This window comes from Sebastes umbrosus, chromosome 5 (assembly GCF_015220745.1).
Source record: "Sebastes umbrosus isolate fSebUmb1 chromosome 5, fSebUmb1.pri, whole genome shotgun sequence".
In the NCBI taxonomy this organism is placed as follows: domain Eukaryota; kingdom Metazoa; phylum Chordata; class Actinopteri; order Perciformes; family Sebastidae; genus Sebastes; species Sebastes umbrosus.
The window spans coordinates 12412988-12433349 of record NC_051273.1 but is presented as its reverse complement, the minus strand read 5'-3'; positions in this window follow the sequence as shown (position 1 = coordinate 12433349).

Genomic DNA, 20362 nt, shown 5'->3' with positions numbered 1-20362 from the left:
ATGCATTTTTTCCCTCCAAGTTTCTTGTTTGTTGCATTGTAAAGTTGTTCAGCTTTTGTGCTTGGTATTTCTACAAATAATCAAATAAGTACTGCACAATCCCCCAAGGAATATGAGCTGTGTTGGTTTTCTAAATAGAGCTTAGTCATTATTTATTCCGTTATTAATTTGTTCTGTGCTCTTATCGCTTGATGCCGGTGGTGTAATATGAGGGAAATTATGATCATCACAGGGCAAAACGGCCACAACTTTAAGCAAATATTAGGGTTTTTTTATCCACAAAACTTTTTTTGACAGATTAAAAACCCAAGACCCAATTCTCAACAAATCTACATAAGTAAACAATAATGTAGATAATTAATTGGTTTTCTCCAAAACAACCCAAATTACCTCAAGAAAAAAATTTCATATGAACGTTCTCTGACCCAACAAATTTATGATTCAGGTTTGGCTAAGCAGCTAAAAATTACATTCCCATACAACAAAAAATTGTGAATTACGTTTCAAGGGAAATTTAATTTGTCGCACATTACGTTTGTCTTTGACGTATCACAAATCCATTTGTCGCGTTGGGAGGAGAAGGGGTGTTGGATGGGTCAACAAACACTGGAAAGGAGATCGGTGTTCGTGTCCCGTGTCAGCCCGTTCACACATACAGTATGAATGTCATGATAATGCGCAAGGCATTTAGTGTCCAATACAAACACTTATCTTGCCTTTGGCATGGAATTTGTGCGCCATGTAGTCTGTACTGACTGCAATGTAAACGCATCAGCATAAATATGCCGTGCTCCTTACATAGAATAAGAAGTGGGAAAGACCACTAATGTCGAGTGGGTTAGGGAGGTGGATGGGTCCAACAAACACAGGACTTTCAACCAGGAGACCAGTGTTTAAGAATGTTTTTTTGTTTTGTAAGTGACATGAGTGACGTTTGTGACAAGTTTTCCGTACTTATAGTACTTTGTTTTCCGTATGTATTTAACTTATTTTAAACATAAAAAGGCTAAAATGCTTCCTCATGACACATGGAATATCCTCGTAATGTTGTCCTATTTATACGCCCTCACATGAGACCAGGTTGCCCGTATGACGTTCATGTATTATAATCATTATGTTTTGTTTTTTTACCAAAGCTAACCAAGTAGTTTGGTTTTTTGTTTTGTTTTATTTCAAGTTATGTTATCCACATGCTTAAAACTGTTAAAAGTGTGACTGTAATCTGGGAGAAAATATGTTTCCCTCAAAACGTAATTCAGCATGCAGTTTAGTTGTGTGGGAACGCAATTTTGTAGGAGACAGGGTTGGGCTAAATTAAATGCACTTGGTTAAGGTCATCAAAAGATCATTGCCATTGTTAAAATAAAGTATTGGGAGGAGAAACAATCTCCAATGTTGAAGTCATTTGAACTCTCTTTGAAAAAACTGGTGAAAGCTGCAGCTTTACAGTAAGCTACCACCTCCTCTCCCCATTACACTCCAGTAAATGGCTTTTTAACTTCTCAGCCTCACCTAACTGGAACCTACCACCTGCCCAGGTACGTATAGGGGGAGTTAACAAAGCTCAAGCACCAAAATCATACAAAAATAATTAACAAAACATTGATATACGATTTTCAGTTACTGCTAACATCACAATGTACCTATGGGCACACATACATACAGATGAGCACACCAAATTTAATAAATTGTAATTTACTGCAGAACTATTTGACCTATCATCCTGCATCTTAACAGTGCCCAGCCCCTCCCTGCTCAGAGGACATAATGATGCAAACCTGTTTTCACTCTCCTTGATCGAGCAGAGGATCTACCCTAACCTACCAGGCAGTTCATGTTTGGAAACAGAGCCTATAGTGAAAAGGGAGAAAAGCAACCTATTTCACAATGTAATGCCCCTTAAAAGAATTTCCCCACAAAAGACACAGCTGTGAAACAATTATTTTTCCTTTTCTTTTTCTTTTTTTAACTTCATATACACCCCAAAATGTCCCTTTTGTAGTATCAGAATGTATTAGGTCCAACAAAAGAAATCTAAAAAGAAATAAAATAATAATTTTATATAATATATAATAATATAATTTATATAATAAATAAACAACTAAACAGTTTATTTGAAATTGGCAAAAACCCGACCCGATTCAAGACCATGGGGAATTATGAGAAATCCAGTTTCCCAAATGGGTTCGGACAGAAAATCAATGCTCTATCTCAAAAGATTTCCAAAGTGCATCCACCGAGGGCAATTCCATACTTACTGTATATGCTGCAACCAAACTCACACTATTTCTGCTACTGCCACTGATGACCCATACCTACCCATGTCTCTAATGGGTAAGGATGAAGACCAGAAACTGTTTTAAAACTGCCTGTAAGAGGTAGATTGAACTAAGAAAACTCCAAAGACTTCATGCATTGCAGCGCAGTTTTGTTGGAAATTTTAACACCACTATCAGCACGAGTTACTCCCAACAGAAATGCTTTTCCTGACCTTGCATGCTTCCATCCCACAGGCAAGATCCTACCTAATGCATAGCGCCTCTGACACACTATCCTCCGGGGGTTTGACTTCTTCCACTATATAAAACTGCAGAAGCAGATGGGTCGGCAAACTTTGTCCTTCCGTCTCGGCACGCACGGTCTTCAAGCTCAGCATGAAACCTTGGTTTTATGAAATACAGATACTGTTTTCTATTATATACACCTCATGAAATGCAGCTTGATGAAACAGTAATCTTCTTTACTGAACATTCAATGAAATTATATGCTGTTGTAGATGGAGCAAGGTAGGTTCCTTCCTGCTTTTTTATTGCATTGTCCCCCACCGTCAAACAATACATTTTATTTGGCTTCCTCGAGTGCTTCCCCCGCTGTCGTTTCTCTTCATATTAAATGAAATCAAAATGTCATGTCTTTTGCCGCAGTCATTACTTTGTAAACTTTTGGACTTCCAAAGTAAATAAAAGTATCTCTCAGCAGCATTTATACCCGTCGTATTTTCTTTTTCATTTTCACAAGCGGCCCTCTTGGATTCATGCCCTCGTGTTAAAAAAATACTGCCTTTGCTCAGCGACGCATACTGTATTTCCCATTTGTTTGTAAGTGGTAATTTCAACATTTGAAGGTGCATGAATTCAACGAGAATAACTCAAGGAACTTACATTTCACTTAAAAGACAGAATACCGTTTGAAGTCAAAATTCAAATCATGCTCTGCAGAATACACAGACCGGAATGGATATTGGAGAATTTCATGCTCAGGCATGTCTGCGAAAAATCTCTCCAAAGGGACAGGGAGCCTTGACACAGAGGTGATAAAGTCTTAGAGTAGACATATGATGTCAAATGTAGCAGTATATGAGGTCAATTAGGTTGTTTTTGCTGATAAATAATTTATTTTTCATGGAAAATGCACCATCATCCTGCATTCAAACGCTGTAAATACAAAGAAAAGACGGTTGGAAATGCTAAATTGCTGTACTACATTAATCCATTCTGGCTTTTGTGTATGCTTGCTACGCTACCACCCTTTACAGAGGTTTCTGTGTCAGCTGCGTGGAGGCCTGTTGTCTTCATTCGGAGTTACATGATTGCTCTGGACACCTGTTACGAGCTGTCGTGCTCCGTATGTACGCTTTCCGACTCGAGTCTAGCAGAGATGTTTAAATGTTTCACCAGCCGCGCCCAGCCCGTTTCCAGCCAAATCCATTTCATCCTCTCCGCGAGCTCGGTTACAGACAGACAGATCCTTTCATCCCCCAAAGAGGTGTCCTGTGCTTCAGTGAAACAGCGTGACAGACAAAAGCTTGGGGGGACGCCCGTGGCCAGCCCGCAGTCTCATCTCCTACCCATAATCTAGCCTGCCTCTGCCGTAGCAGATTACCTCCATGGAAAGCAGCGGTGCTTGGCTGTGCTGGTGAGCTTGCTGGCAGCGATGGCAGCAGCATATGTAATGACACCGTCTGTCTAGTACTGACAGAACAAGATAAACATGCTCTTCATCGCGGGGCCCATGCGAACATGCCTGCGTGATACCCAGAGTTTTTGTTGCTGAAGGTGAAAGTGAAAGGTTATCAAGTTTTCTGTAAGGATGGAAGACTTCAGTCCGCCATACGTGGACATATAATCCGCATTTCCAACGAGAAAGGGATTACTGGAGATGAAAGGATTCTGAACAAGAGATTTTGAAAGGGCTAGTAATGCCACCATATGCACGGAAATTCACAGTCTCATAAATACGGTTAGACTGATTTTGTATCACTGCCTTTATATTGACAGTGAATTTTCCTCCCTTTTACTCCTCTCTTTTTTGTCCCACTTTGTCTTCTACTGCTTTTACGATTTATTTCTGCTCTTTCTTCTTCTTTTCCATCACCTTCTCTCATTCTTCCTTCTCCACCTTCTGCTTTGTCTCCTTATCTTTCTACCTTTCCCTCATCTTTCCCTTCTTGTTCTTTTCCTGCGTGTACCGTTCATCTCCCCCTCTGTGTCATTTTCATTCTTTCTTCTCTTTTGTCTCCTTTCCCGTCTTGTCTTCTTTCTCATTTGTCCCTGTATCTTTCTCCTTCTTCTCCTCCTCCTCCTCCTTCAATTTTTATGTTTCCTTTTCTACCTTGTTTTTTTTTGTTTGCTTCTCCCTTTTTTCCTTTATTTTCTTTTTCCACCTTCTCCTTCGTTTACTCCTCTGCTTGTTTCTTTCCTCTCCTTCTGCTCCTTTGTCTCCATTTTCATTCTATTCATATCTTTTCTGTCTTTCATCACCTCCGTATCTTTCTTTTCTGTAGTTTCCTTTTCATTCCTCCCCTTCTGGTTAATTTTCTTTTCTTCCTTCCTTCTCATTTGCCTGCTTTCTTTTTTCCCTCTCCTCCTCCTCTTAAATCCTTTCCTTATGTTTTTCCTCACCTATTCTCCTTTTCTTTTTCATTCTCTTCTTCTTTGCCTGCTTCTCACCATCCTCCATCTTATCTTTGTCTTTTATTTCCTCCCTATTTCTCTTGTTCCCTTTTCTTTCCCCTCACTCTCCTCTTCACTTTCCATTTTCCTTCCTCACTGCTTTTCTCTGTCCTGTTTTTTCCCTCTCCATCTATCCTATCTTCCTTTTCCTTCTTCTCTTTTTCCTGCTTCTTTATCCTTTCCTTATCCCTTTCTTCTGTTTCCATCCTCTCTACTTTTCATATTTTTCTTATTGCTATTATTATCAATTAATATTATTTGTAAGCATAGTGTGTTCTTTAAACTCTACCTGGTATAGAGATTGTGGAAAAAACACAATACTTTATTTTTCCTTTATTGGCATGCAAATACTAAAATGTAACAGCTGTAAACAGCAGCAGATTGAATATTGGCAAAAAACATCAGCTTCTTTCCACGTCTCGATCTCTACGTAAACAATTAGAAGTGATAATATCAAGTAATAAATGCCAGCAGCTAGATTGTGTTTACCTTAAAAGACATTAAAGTGCCATTCACGTTTATACAGCAATGACAGAGACACTGACAAACTCTGAAAACTACAGTATTTTAATACAGGCATGCTGATTAAATAACCGCTCAACGACACTTCCTACAGTCTGCTTGCTCATTTATTTTTAGAGGTCCCTGCAGTGTTGAACACGCTGAAGCAATAATTCTGGCAGAGCCTGTGCTTTATCCATCAGAGCACCGAAAAGCCATAATAGATATTGCAGTTTTTTTCTTTTTTATACGTGGTTGCATGTGTGTGCTTGAAAATTAATAATTCACAAAATGAATATGGGGTTGTGTCTGTTTACTGTATACCCCTCTGCGAGAGGATAAATCTTGCTGATGTGTTGCTCTGATTCATGAACCCATTGTGCTTTCCGCACAAGGTTGATTTAGTCTGGAGTTATGGGTCATCGAGGAGAGCACGTACTGTACTAAGGGTCTGGAATGATGGCGTATGAAAAAAGACCGTCGCGATTGGGCTGACAAACTAAGCCCTGTTTGTTATTAATGAACAGCTAACAAAACAAATGCACAAAGAGGGAGAAAACGCCTCAATAACCAGGACTTCCCCACATGCCTCCTCGCTCTCTAAATCTTCCCAACATCCCTCATTCACCTGGTAGTTTATTGACAGTGGGAAATATTTATTCTGCAGGCTGTAAACCAAGGCCAGCTATGGTAATGCACCATGCCTTGTTGTGAAATAAGAATCCTTTAGCAACACCAATCCTTCAGTAAGAATGATCTCTGCAAGGCTTTAGAAAAGAGCCAGTGGTTTTATTCAGATAAGAGGGCTACTAGAAAATACAGAATCTGTTTGGAGAAGAATCCTTCAGTGAGAAGTAAATAGAGCAGCAAGGTGCGGCAGCAAGTGTGTGTGACCGCCATAAAACATTGCCTGCGCATTTATCCTTCTTGAGTTGTTGTGCATGTACCCGATTGTTTATTGCAGAACGCAAACAGACATTTTCTTTTAGACATTTTCCTTTCAAAGAAAAATAGGATAATTCTTAAAACTCTTCAGAGACATTCTCTCTGGGTTGGTAGAACAGTTTTGCAGGCAGTTTGAATGAAAAAAGTCCCATTAAATCCAACTTTTACACTTCTGGTAAACAAGCTGTGAACCCTAAAGCAGACATTAGGCAGGTAGTTTGAAAGGCTCTTTAAAGGCAAATCTGAAAGTGTAATTGTAAAGATGCAGGTACAAATGTAAGTGAACAAAATAATAAAAAATAAGAAAGGTAACGCTTTTATCAGTTGATCATGGTGATATTTTATATATGCATGCAATTTCATATTCTTTGAAAATAATATATTCAGTGTATTTTTCTGTGTTGCGATTTGTCTCTGATTTGGGTTTCTGCACATCGTTGCAGTTTGTTTGAGGAAGTTGGTTTATCCACCTAATACAACTGGAACATAGGTACAATGTTCTGCATAAGGTCGTATTATACAAACTGCCTTGATATGTATGTTCTCTACTGACGCAAAATCTATCAGTAGTTGCAACCTCCGTTCAAGCAGACAAATTACATCATTCCTAGAACCCAAACCGTTTTTGGTGAAAGCGCTATTAAAGTTTGTAAATTCTAGGTGGCTGCATCTGTATGCTGCTGTCTTGGCCAGAACTCCCTTGGAAAGGGGATCTCAATGGAACTATCCTGAATAAATAAAGGTTAAATAAGATGAATAAATAAAACTTCACCAAGACATTTGATTGTTGAACACTTTGAAATGTGATGCAATCCAGACACAAGAGTCTTAATATCGGGTCAGGCTGTATGATGATTAGCAGTCTGAGTTAAACTGTCAGTGCTGAGAGCTCAGCTCAATGCTGATTTGTCATCATATAATTTACAAACAAGAACTGTTGAATATTGTTTTTAAATCATACTCGATATAAGATCTCAGGAGAGTCAAAGATGTCCTTCACTTTTTAGTTTCATCTTCAGCTGTACTAAAGGTTACATTTGAAAAAAAGATAAGAAATGTAAAATCTAAGCAGTATTCAACACTCAAAGTAGCACTGGAATGAGGTTTAGCATTACCCCCTTCTCTCTAGGAAAGCAGTGGTGCAAGCCATTGCAAAGTGATTCTGCGGATGATCATGTAGACAGCCTGGGGCTGTCTGACTATGTTTGTGTCCAAGGAGTGGGAGAATGAACAGGGTCACCATGACACCAAGTTGACATGGTAGAAATATTTTAGCAGCTGCACAGAAGGAGCCAGACTGTAACATGTGGGTAAAAATCAGTTTGTATTGCATCATGGGCAACTTCATCAAGATTTAATGAAATCACTGAACACATGAAGACTTAACCTGCAAAACATGTATTTCAAAAGATTTCATATTTATCAATTTGTTTTTTTATCAGATGTTCCTGGAGCTCAACTACACTAAAAGACGGGATTACATTTGAACACATCATGATAACGTTATAATTTACTCTCACCTTTACACTCATTTTAACCGAATAGAGCTTGAACGCATCAGAATGCAATACATTTTCTATTGTCCCCTGGACACCATAACTCTCGAGCCCTGATCCCCGGTACCTGTTGTACTGTAGAAAAAAAGAGTACCGCCACTTTTTTGGCATTGACTTGGTAACGAAATATCAGTTCTCGTGACATCCCTACCAAGCTAGTACATCTGTGGTTGTGCATCTGTGTGTTGTGAGAATCAAACAAAGCAATACATGATTGATTACATGCCCCTGGTATTTTTGTATTTTACAAATCACCAGTCACATTGGCTTTCATTTTTTCCTGCTGTGAGAAGCTCCTCAATCGTGCACAGCATTGAGGAACTGTACAACACTAATAGTAAGCGTAGTGACATACTTGATTGTTTTTTTCCAATCTAAATAGAGTGTAGCACAGAAGAAGAATTACTACATAGTGTACCATAGTGGCATACATTTTTCTTTCACCCCTTGGGAGCCAATGGGACAATACCAAGGGCAGAAACAAGATTATGCTATAATAACCAGACTTACTCCCACTTGACTCTGAAGCTTTACAAATGAACTGGTTTCGTTCACCTAACACATACAGCATCCGACACATGCCCGCGGCAAAAATCCAACTACAAATTTTCATTCACACCTAGCCATTATCTCGCGTCCTGGAGGGGATAAAGAGCTAATTAGAGAGAGTAACAGGGGTCCGTATGAAGTCCAGAAAGGTTACAGCAGTTTGCTTTGTAATCACCCACATCCACAGTGTACACGCGCTCTCAGGGATATGCCTTAATATCAAACCAATTTTGAAATGATTTACCTGCAAGGGAAGTAAACAATTTTGCAGCGGCTTTTATCGACTGGGTAGAAATTGCTTATTGTGCAAGGAGAAATGTAACTTGAGCAAACTCCATTAAAAAGAATGGAGCAAGCGGCGTTTCCCCTCGTTTTCCCCTCCCCCTCGATTGTTATCATTACTCCTCATTCTCCAGATCCTATGTGCCCAATATTAGCAAAAAATAATTCAGCCAACAGAATCCATATTCCTGTGTAGCTATTATTAAAAAAAGTTGCACGACACTGTAGCATTCTACTGTTTCTGTCTCTGAAATCAATCAGTAATCATAACAACAAGAAAGAAGGCTGTCTCATCTTTCTGACCTTCCTTGTGTCTGAAACACCTGCAGTCAGATAAACCCCCACGTCTCTCAGCAGTGAATGGTGAAATTGCAATGGGAGAGAATGACCTTTAAATCCAGGTGGCTCCATGTGTAGTGCAACACTGGCTTGCAGCAACAGACCTCTTTCACATGATCAAACATAAAATGTTGTAGTAATCTGGAGGAACAAGCTCAACCGCAGGATGTTCTTATACAGGGGAAAATACCAACTGTACCTTTTACTTTAAAGATGCAGGCAAGTATGATGGATAATAACTTCAAAATTACAAAACACCTGAGATGCATTTTACCTCCAGACTTCTGGTGAGGTATTGACGCTGAGGCTGATAATCAATCAAAGAGACAACAGCCACTATTGCAATCACACTGGTATTGGTTTCCCTGTGAAAAATGTGGAAAATGACACGATGTTGGCTTTAAACTTTATCAAAGTATCATAAGTAGGGCAATTTTCAGAAGTGAAACTCAGCCATTTGGACTATTTGGGTTCCTTTCTGAATGCAACAGAATCATTTGTCTTCCTTAATGAAATGTGAACATACCAGTATGATAATAATGACCACTGAGCAAACATTTTCTAAATGTTACCCCGGGTCCTATTGGGGATCTTCAAGTAACCAACACTGATATTTAAAACTTTGAATTTTATGGGCTGCAAAAGTCTGTAGAGTTATTTTGAAGTTGATGAGGTGTTAATAGTGATGTTTGTGATTTATTTTCCGTACTTCTATTACGTTGTTTCCGTACATATTTTACTGAGTAAACATACTTATTTTAAGCCAGTATGTTTCCTTAAACCTATGTAAGGTTTTGTTGCCTAAACCTAACTGAGGCTGTTACCATATTTATGTTGTGTGACGTAAACATGCAAATGAGGGGAACAAATGACACGCAAAAAGGCTACAATGCGTTCTTATGACACATGGAATGTACTTATAATGTTGTTTTATTTATATGCTTTCCCATGAGATCGGGTTAGAATTTGTTTATAAGAGCTTGGCTTTTTATTTGTGCAGAAGGCATACAATGGCATCAAGCCAATCACTAGAAAATAACATTAGTACTTTTGCGATTTTAAGAAATCCATTGCAGTAATTTTTTCAAGAAATTTGTGGAACATTTGTATCACTCTTGTATATTTTGGCAATAAATTGTGAACAATTGCAAAGTTACTGTATAACTAAAAAGCGAGGAATCTCTGTATGCCTTTACATATGTCCTTCACACATCTCAAGAACCACTGATCCGATCTACTTCACATGTGGCGGGTGTATTGTTGGGGACCTTACGGACTACTTTGTCAAATTTTGCGCAATTTGGACCTGCGACACGTTATCGAATAAAAGCAAACGGTGCTTTGACAAGCATGTCATCGGCAGCGGGCAGACCCGGGCTCATTGAGTGCATTTCTGTTTTGCCGCTGAATGCTGGATATACTAACGTTGCAACTGAACTCTTCTTCACATCCCTGGAGTCAACAAGCACCGAGCATTTCTCAACACTGCTGCAAGCAGCACTTCCTTGGGGCCAAGCAATCAGCTCACTCCGAATGACCACATACTCCGAATGGTAACGCACTACAAATGGGCTCGAGCCCCCAACAACGCTGCAAGCAGCAATACCGGAAGGCTACCGGGAGCCAAGCAACCGACCTGCCACATGCCACGAACGGGCACACCAGGAACAGGCGCTGTATTTATATGTAAAATGTTACGATGAGAGTACAAATGATAATGCAAATCTCTCATTATTAATGCCCTCTTCATGAACATTTATTTTCTGTAGCAGCTAGTCGTGGTGCTGTTAGTTATCCATGAAGTCAACCATATTTTTGTAACTTTGTCTCACTCCTTGTTTCTCTGAATTGTATTATTTTTTATTTGAAAAACTGCAATAAATGTCAAATGGGAAGAATTCCAGCCAATTTTACCAATTATCTCACAGACCTTTACATCAACTCTTTGGACACCAAGATCTTGAATTTAGAGAGACTGATTTATATTATTCCATATTTGGAATTGCATTGATTCGATCCATTTAGATTACATACAGTATACTTTATAGTCAGAGAATGATTCCTTGATGCCCTGCAGCCACAACATTTGTATGTATTACCTGTTGTTCACTTTGTCCTAACCTGAACTCCCTGTTGACACTTGCAGGAAGGTATCCACACAGTAAAAAAACATGTTTTATTCCCTCAGTTGCATTGATTGTTTGTCTCCAAAGCTTGGGCAAAGGGGCCACAGCAATTGATTTGTAAATTATGTGAATTCAAACTTTGGCCATTTAGTGTCCAGCCAGCCAATCACATAGTCACACAGCTGAACAATGTGGACAACACAACTCAAAATTGCTCAATTCAGAACAGGAGACGCCTCAGTGCCTCCTTTTTAATTCAAGCTGCGTCATCAGAAACCTTTTTTTTTTTTTTTTTTCTCGATTGAGCCAAACAATAGCTCATCACGCATAAGTAGTATTTGCACAGAGGCGGAATAAGGGAGCCAGATTCATCCTATACATTCAACAATATGCTAATAATATTCCCATTTAAATTCAGGTCGGTTTTATGACTCACTGGGACATATATAACTGCCAGTTCCCAACTTGCTGTGCATTTTTTACTGCATCCACAGGCACAGTTATGGCTATCACATCTAATCATGATTCACTGTGTCCTTGCCATTCACCATGAAAGGCAGGTGATGACATTCCAGTCCTCTGGAAATACTGTTCGGGTGTGAATCCAGTGACCCGTGCAAGGGTCAAAGCCATAATGTTCACACTGTTGTAGACCTGGTAGGATTCCTCCTGAATTAGCTCATAACAGATAAAGCTCTATATGTAGAGCCAACATGCAGGACTTGTCAGCCAGGTTAAACTATCTCTGTACTGCGTGATGATGTGTGAGCATCTCCTCTATTCCGCCTCTTTATACTGCAGAATGGAGATTCGCCCAACGCGAAGAAAAGTCATAAATTACCCTGGCAAGATTTGAGTTCTGCATAAGTCAGGAGGAGCCACCACGGGGGAAACAGATTGTAGATTGTTTTGTGTGCAGAGAGGGAATGGGGGGAGGTTGGTTGTGGCATTTAGATTAATGCATCTGCCCGCTTTACAAAATGCCTTTGAATCTGCAAGTGCAATGCAAGCTATAACGTAAATGTGAGATACATTATATTCAATACCGAACGTATGACTTTGGGATTAAGCAGTGATTTTCCTATTTTGTCAGTGGGTGGAAAAATTACTTACCGTAAGGGACTACAGGGGCAAGTTCTTTGACACTCATTCAGACGTGGCATACGCAGGCAGCTGTTTATGATAAATGTCATTACCCTGCGCACTGGTGTAAGGAAGTGCCTTGTGGCTCCAACCAGCAGCAACAAAACAGAGAGAACTGCCATTTGCGAAAAGATTTAGTAAATAAATAAAAGTCACCAAAGAAGAAAGGAAATGTGTTCTTAAAATGATATGTTATATACATGCTGTGTCCATACATAATACATACAAATATAAATACATATATCAAGTTGTGTAATAACAAAGTAAAGGCAAATAGTTTATTGTGAAATTAATCAGCCCGGTCGTCAGGAAAAAAAAAATGTTGCCATTATACATTTCTGCAAACCATTGAATGTGGACATTTTTGCATTTGGTCAGAGGGAATGACGTAGTATATCGAGCAACTACTATTCAAAGTTACATCGTATGACATTTATGTGGTATAATAACGAGTATAACAAGAGAGAAAGTCCACTAAGGACAGTAGGGAGGGGTGGTAGATGGATCAAACAAACCGACGTATTGTCATACGACGGTTCGAAGGGTATCTCATGAAAAGTTTTACATTTTTCCAGAGTTTTCCTACGAATGTCGATCGTCAATTTCCGCTCCAGTCTTTAATTATGTTTAGGAAAATATTTTGATTAAGTTATGCCACACCAGAAGTGACATAACATAAGTACGGAAGTTTTTGGGTTAAAAGAACAACGGACGTGGTGTAACTTAAGTATGAAAGTTAGGTGACACATAAATCAACATTGATTTCTGGTTTCACACAGGGTACGAACACCGGTCTCCTGGGCAAAAGTCTTGTGTTTTTTAACCCACCCATCCACCCTGACCTCCTCTCTACGCAGCATTTTTTGCTCTTTGTGCTTTCTGGTTCAGAATTGCGTGGATTACATACAAATTGATTTTGTGGGATATATACAAATTGCAGTGCATTTTCTTTTCGTTGATATAGCTACAGACGTTGTACGAGAACAGAATGAACAAACACAGGACTTTGACTTTATGCTTGGTTACGTAACAGAAGAAAGTACACTAAGGGAGGTTGCTATTTATTCACGCTGGTTACGTTGTTTCGGTTGTTACATTATTATTTTAACACATGATCTTGTTTCTAACCTTAGAAGTTGTTTTGTTGCCTAAACGTAAGCAATCATTTCACAACATTAACCAGGTGGCGTTATGTGTTTCTGCAAGCGTTATACAAGGCTGATATGAAATACATTTTTGGTTCTGAAACGTAAACATTCAACGTATCCTGTGGTTTGCAGAAACATACAACGCCAACATTTTTCCTGCTGACTGGGTTGAATTAATTCAAATCCATATGAGACTAAATGTCAAAGTACTAAACCCTGAATATGAATTATTAATATTAATCAATCAACTAGGACCTCTCTGCTCCAACTTACTGACATGAAACAAATGCATATGACATCGGAGAATATAATATCTGCATTGCTTTTTTATGTCAGTGAGAAAATCAAATCAAACCAACACATTTAGAGATTTGTCTTGTAAATGCTCAACTCAGCTGCAGAAAGCTTTATAGCTTTATAGCAACACTGGGAATTTACTGAGCTGTATCACTGCCTTCAACTCTTTATTCTTTCAGAGCTATTAAAGCCAGTAGAAATAATACAGCCTTTCTAAATATGCTATTGTATTACATTGTATTGTCTTGCATTTTATTGCAAGGTTTCATTTATGTTCTATCTGAAAGTCAGTTACTTGCCCTGAAGTGAACCCAAACCCAATTCCTGTACTGTTGACCTTCTTATAACATTATTATTCTGGATTTCAGCTTAGGTAAGTCTCTATGGTTTCTGAGGAGGTATTGTGCATGAAGATCTGAAACTGAGAGTATAATGACTGTGGACCAGCCATTTAGGGTAAAAGTAATTGACTTTGGCTTAGCCTGTGAAGACTCTGAAGCACAGAGGGCTTCACACATTCAGACCAGGTGGTGCAGGTAAGGAGCTGGCAGCATGGCAGCGCTCTGGTAGCAACTTCAATAAACAACTCCGCAAGAATATCTTTGCATACCTGTATGTCCATCACCGATTGGTGGATCCAACGATAAAGGATATCAGTGATAAAACTCTGTTTGCACTTGCTGGTCTAAAAATAAATGTTTCAGTCAGACCTCCAAATGCTTGATTAACTTTACCTGATCAAACCTGTATATTATTTCATTATACAAAATTATATTTTCGCAAATAGATTCATAAAATGAGGACTTTTTCTGCAAAAATTTGAAGAAAGCTGCCCTTGTATACTTCATTGTCATTGACACAAATGCTTTGTAGGTCACTTGAGAACAGTTCATTGTTAACCTTGGAAACAGCCATTGAGGAAACCGGCTCAACCCAACGTTCACTTGCTCGCTTGTTCCAGAGCTTTCAACTGTTTTATTTAAAGATTATCCATAACAATTGAACAAGGTTTTTTATTATCTTCAGAGAACCTAACAATTGCGCAAACTCCATCAGCTCATGAAGATCATGTGATACAAGGACACTGCCTTCCCATGGAAATTTCAGGGTGGATGGATGGGTCAACAAAATATCTGACTACAACATGGACTGCAGTTCATTTTCTGTTTCCAACCACAGGGCAAAATAGGTATCTTTTAGCTATAATCCCAAATGTTACCTAACCCTAATCAAGCGCTTATTATTGTGACCATGACAATGGAGGTCTCCAACCATACCGAAGTAGACATTTTAACCCAAACAATGTTTCCCTAACCGTTGATTTATACATTTAGTCATTTAATTCAAAGGACTTATTCGATACGAGTGAGTAAGTAGACCTTGCATTTATATTGTTTTGCCAACTGCTGCTTCCAAGGTCAAGAATGAAGCTCAACTTTTAAGATAGCATGGACAGGCAGTCCTTGAGGTGTTAAGAATAATGGAAAGTTTAAAAAACTCCAGTTTCATGACAACTGAGCAAACCGCTGATGCATCCACTGATTAAGGTCATGTGATACAGTCGAAAGCAATTAAAGTGAACTTAAGTTGAGATTGCTTGGTATTCCTTCAACTAATTATTTGGCTTTGTCACTATAGCTGCTACTATGCTACGACACTTCCACAAGCCGTAGTCCGCTTGGCTAGTCCGAATCGGAGTGAAATTGATACTTTTGGTTTGTTTTCTATTTAATCTGGTTCAGTTTCTCAGAGCACAAATTAAAGCGGACTAAGGAAATAATAATTTGCTGAGGGGTGTGTAGGTTTGTCTCGTCTCAAGAGCCACTTCTTAAGAGGGAATTGCGGACTTTGATATAATCCTGTCAAAGTCTTTTCACTTTGACTCGGCACGGATCTACTGTGAGCACAAATCCGTTCTCTTTATAAAAATTTCAATATTTTGTGGACTTTATTTAGCATAATATTCTGTATGTTCTCTTCGGCCAAGATGACATCTGACTTTGGCAAAAGTCCAGGTCAAGTCTTCTCTCTCCCACTCATGTTAACGGGTCGTTTACTTGTGTCCATCTCAACAAATGCCCAAACAGGCATCATGCATTTTGGTTCGCTTGAAAACGGTCCGAAACCACCTCTAGCAAGCACGAGAGTATTATTGCTCTGTTCACAACTGCCCAAACGAACCGCACCAGTGGTTGAACCGCAAAAGAGTTTGATAAAAACAGCATACAAGTTGGCTCGTGAAGGCGCCCTTAAAGCACTTTGGTGAATCATCACAACTGAATAAAGAGTGACAGTTATGAGGCAGTAATTCTCTGTGTTTCTTTTTCCATGATAATATATGCTTGAATAGTGCTAAAAGTAAAGTAGCATGTCTCTCTAAGTTGTCAAAACATTTTCGTCTTGCTGTATACAGTCCACAGTAGGGAATAAGAATTATATATTCTAGCTAAATAACCTACGGGCATGATTGATACATCGTTTGGCATCCAATATTACTTATCATCAAAGCAGCGACCTGAGCTCACCTCAGGTCTATGTTTGCAGTACAGAAGCTCTCAAATGAAATGTGGGCCTAATTACATTTTATCTGATGCCCCGCGGCAGGCCCTGCCCTCTGAGAAATTAATATCTGAGTGTCCACTGCACCCAGTCTCAATTACATTTCTTTTCAAATGCATCAGCTGCCATCCTTCTTGTTAATGTGCAATGCGGGAATGAAAGTGTATACAGTTCTGAGTTATTTGTCATGCCCCAAAGACCGAGCGAGGCTCGGCTGCATGTGTATGCATTTCAAAAAGCAGTAACAACACAGCAAAACAAGCTTCCTCACTTACATTTATGAGCTGCCAAATGTTTTTACTTTTACTTCACACATTCCTAAATCTTCAGTGTGGATGTGTTGTTTATGAGAATGGTATTCAGAGAACGAGCTGTCACAGCGTTTGAAGTCACCCGAGTGCCGTGCCGTGCTGAGTGTTGTTGGCCCCCCGCTGTGGTCGTGTTGCATATTTGCCTCACTTGCTCCACATCTTCAAGTCAAGCTGAGAACCGTTCACCTGCTGAGGATGTCTGTGGTGTTCTCGCAACATACAGTAACTACACACAACAACTGCTGCTGGTTGGGGGAACTTGTTGCCCGATGATGAGTCACAGGCCTGTCGATGATGACCCAGGGTCGCTGCTATGGAGATGAGCGTGTGGATAATGAGCATTACATCTCTATTGTCACCAGAAAACATGTTTGTGTGCATATTAAGACTTGCTGTGTATGTGTGTGGGGTAGAGAAAAGCAATTGCACTAATACACAGTAAAGGAAATTAGAAATGTATGATATGCATGTGTATGAGTTTTCCATCTCTATAACTGTGTGTGTGTGTGTAATACAATGCAATGAATAGGAAGTAGTGGTGCATTCTCTGCAAACTCATGTTTAAAAAGATCCACTCAGCAAAACTGAATTCTCTTATTACATAGATTTGGCAAATAGTAATGTTTCAAAAAGGACCAGATACTGTAGCACACGATGTAGGATATGTTTAATTTTACTCCATGTGGTCATCGCCGCATTAGTTTAGAAAGGCTGATAAGCACATGCATATATATTTTTTGGGACAGTGATAGTAAAGTGCACTCACGTCTGCAAAAGCTCCTTAAACTACATATCATGCATACTTTATCATATTGAAATACACACTATAGAATCTGAAATGTACTTTTTCTACTGTGTCATGCAGGAATGTGTAAGCTGTTGAAATAATTGATTTGAATTTAATTGATTGGAAAAGTCTGCACTGCATTATTAAACAACAATAATTTAACTTTGGCAAATATTAATGCAGACTTGATGTTCACTGTGATGGATTACAGATCTCAAGCAAGTTTCACGTCTAGTAATTGAGTTTCATACAGTACCACAATGAATATGGCATCGTAGTGTGCAAACTGTGTAGCTGTGATGAAATGTATAACGTGGTTTGATCTTTCAGAGCAGCCCGGTCCAACCAAATGCAATAATAATGTATTATGAAAGTATTTTTCTGTGCAATAGCAAAGCCTTTGTTGATTTTGGTGTGTCATTTGTACGCCATGTAGTCTGTACTGACTGCAATGTAAACGCATTTGTGTAAATATGCTGCTGTACACTCAGAGCTAGTGACATAGAATAAAAAGAAGCTCATGGTGGGTGGGAGCGGTGTTTTTTTGGTTAAAAAAAAATACTAGATTTTCAACCACGAGATGTTCAAGATCAGTGTTTGATCACAAATTGTTGTTGAGTTATTTTGAAGTTACGTTAGTGAGATTTGTCATGTGTTTACTGTACTTATATCACGTTGTTACCATATATATTTTACTTAATTTACATACTTATTTTAGTCTAACCATGATGTTTTTCTTAACGCTAAGTGGTTTTGTTGCCTAAACCTGACTGCAACTGTTACCATAGTTTTGTAGCCTAAACATACAGTAACTGCGACCATTTCACGGTAACTATGTGGCGTTAAATGCAACCCGGTCTGATTCCCAACTCGTCAAATTACGCCGATTTGGCAGCGCCCCTCGGTATCGGAAACTGATGCAAAAAAAAGGCCCCCTTTATCGACCGTATGTGATGAACTAGGCTTTCCACTAACTCCAATGTAAATACACCCGTGATATTTTGTATGATGAACTGGGCTTTCAACTAACTCCAATGTAAATAAATAAATATTTTTTACACCTTCCCATGAGATCGGGTTGTTCAGAGACTGAGCTGTCAAATCAAGCTATTGATGTAAACAACACTCCTTGATATTTTTGTTAGGATTAATGAGGTTGCACCCACACACTGTTGGTCAGCAGGACTGTTTGACAAATTATATATTACGAAATCACATCACTGTTCTGCCAGCCTCCGCAGCAAGAACACCCTCATGTATGACACTTCTGTCCTCCCTGTGGTTGTGATAAATTGCCAAGAAAAAATAAATAAAATATATAAACAGCAGGTGTACTTGCATTCCGTTAAAAATAACTTTTTCGTTTTGTTTTTGTACAGAACAGTCTAAACTTGGTACAAATTGGTATAGGGTTTTGAAGGCCCATAATCTTCTTCTTTCTTGTGTGCAGATACTGTAACAGTGTTTATATTCTGAATGTATAATATGATGACTAAAACAAATGCAGGGTTTAGCTGGAACCTAGACATTATTTTGGGGTTAATAGCCATGCTAGAACACATGGACAGAAATGACAACAATAATTAACCTTGTCGATTCTAGGCTGTTGTTGCTCAGTTTTCACTCCCTTTATGTGACATATATGACATGGCAAGTTCAGCAACTCAGAAATGGCTTCAAGCGGAATGTGAGTGCAATTTTACACTTCCTGAAGTACTTTAATTGTAAGCTTAGCTACTCAATTGAATAAACAGCCACAATAATAGTATCTCCAAATGTTTTCATCACACAGAAAATATGTATAAGAATATACGGAGGAGAGTGTCAATATTCCAAAGAGAGATCATATCAAAAGTGTACGTACAATACAAAAATCGAACAAACCAAAACAAATAAATAAATAAATATAGATTATTTTTCTTTTTTTTTCATGGATTTTGTCACGCCTGTGTTTTTCTTTTCTTATTCCCATTTAGGGTTATTATGCTTTTTTATTATATTCAATTTTCTAATCTGCATGCTACATTACCTTTTAGCACTTCCTGTTTGCAACGCAACCGCAGATGTACAACAACAATCAACTGGATTACATTTAATGCTGAAGAAAACGTCTGTGAGGGAAGATGAAGCCATTAGGAGGACCTTTTTTTAATGTGATTTCTAAACAGCTTTATGGATGCTCATCCAAAAAAAGATATCAGAGAAGCTTCTCTCACTGAAAATAGCTTGTGTCTGTTGTAGCAGTATGTGTGAAATCAATGTGTTTTCTTGTTTGTTTGACACAAAATACATAAATCAGATACTAAGGCTTAAACATGTCTGGACCTTTTTATCTGAGTGTTTTATCAAATGTGAAATAACCCTAGCCCACATGCACATACGCAGGTACAATAAAATATCAATGATGTTTTCCCATTTCACAAATAATACTGTGAAACAACATAATGAGTTATCTGCAATAACGTGTGGTCATGTCTGCTGCTATGAAAAAAAAACAAAAAAACAACCACAATACAAAAAGTATGTGGTCCTAACAGCTTTTGGCCGTGTTTACATGGTGGTGAAGGACAGTACCACTGTAGCAGAATTGCAAGGATTAAAGAAATAACCCGTACAATCTTTGGGCCACATGCTTAATCCGCTCAAGTAAATACCTGACACTCAATTTCCAGCGAGGCCAGTCCAGAGCTGACAAGACGGCTGTTGTCAGCACCGGGGGTTAACTCCATCTGCTGAAGGACATGCGAGGGTGATGAGGTGGCCGTGGCCTCTTCTATGTCCCTCACCTTTGCACCAGAACCTAATACTGCCTATATGGAATGCTGCAGATTGCAGATAGAGGCTGTAAATTGTGCCGATATCCGCCG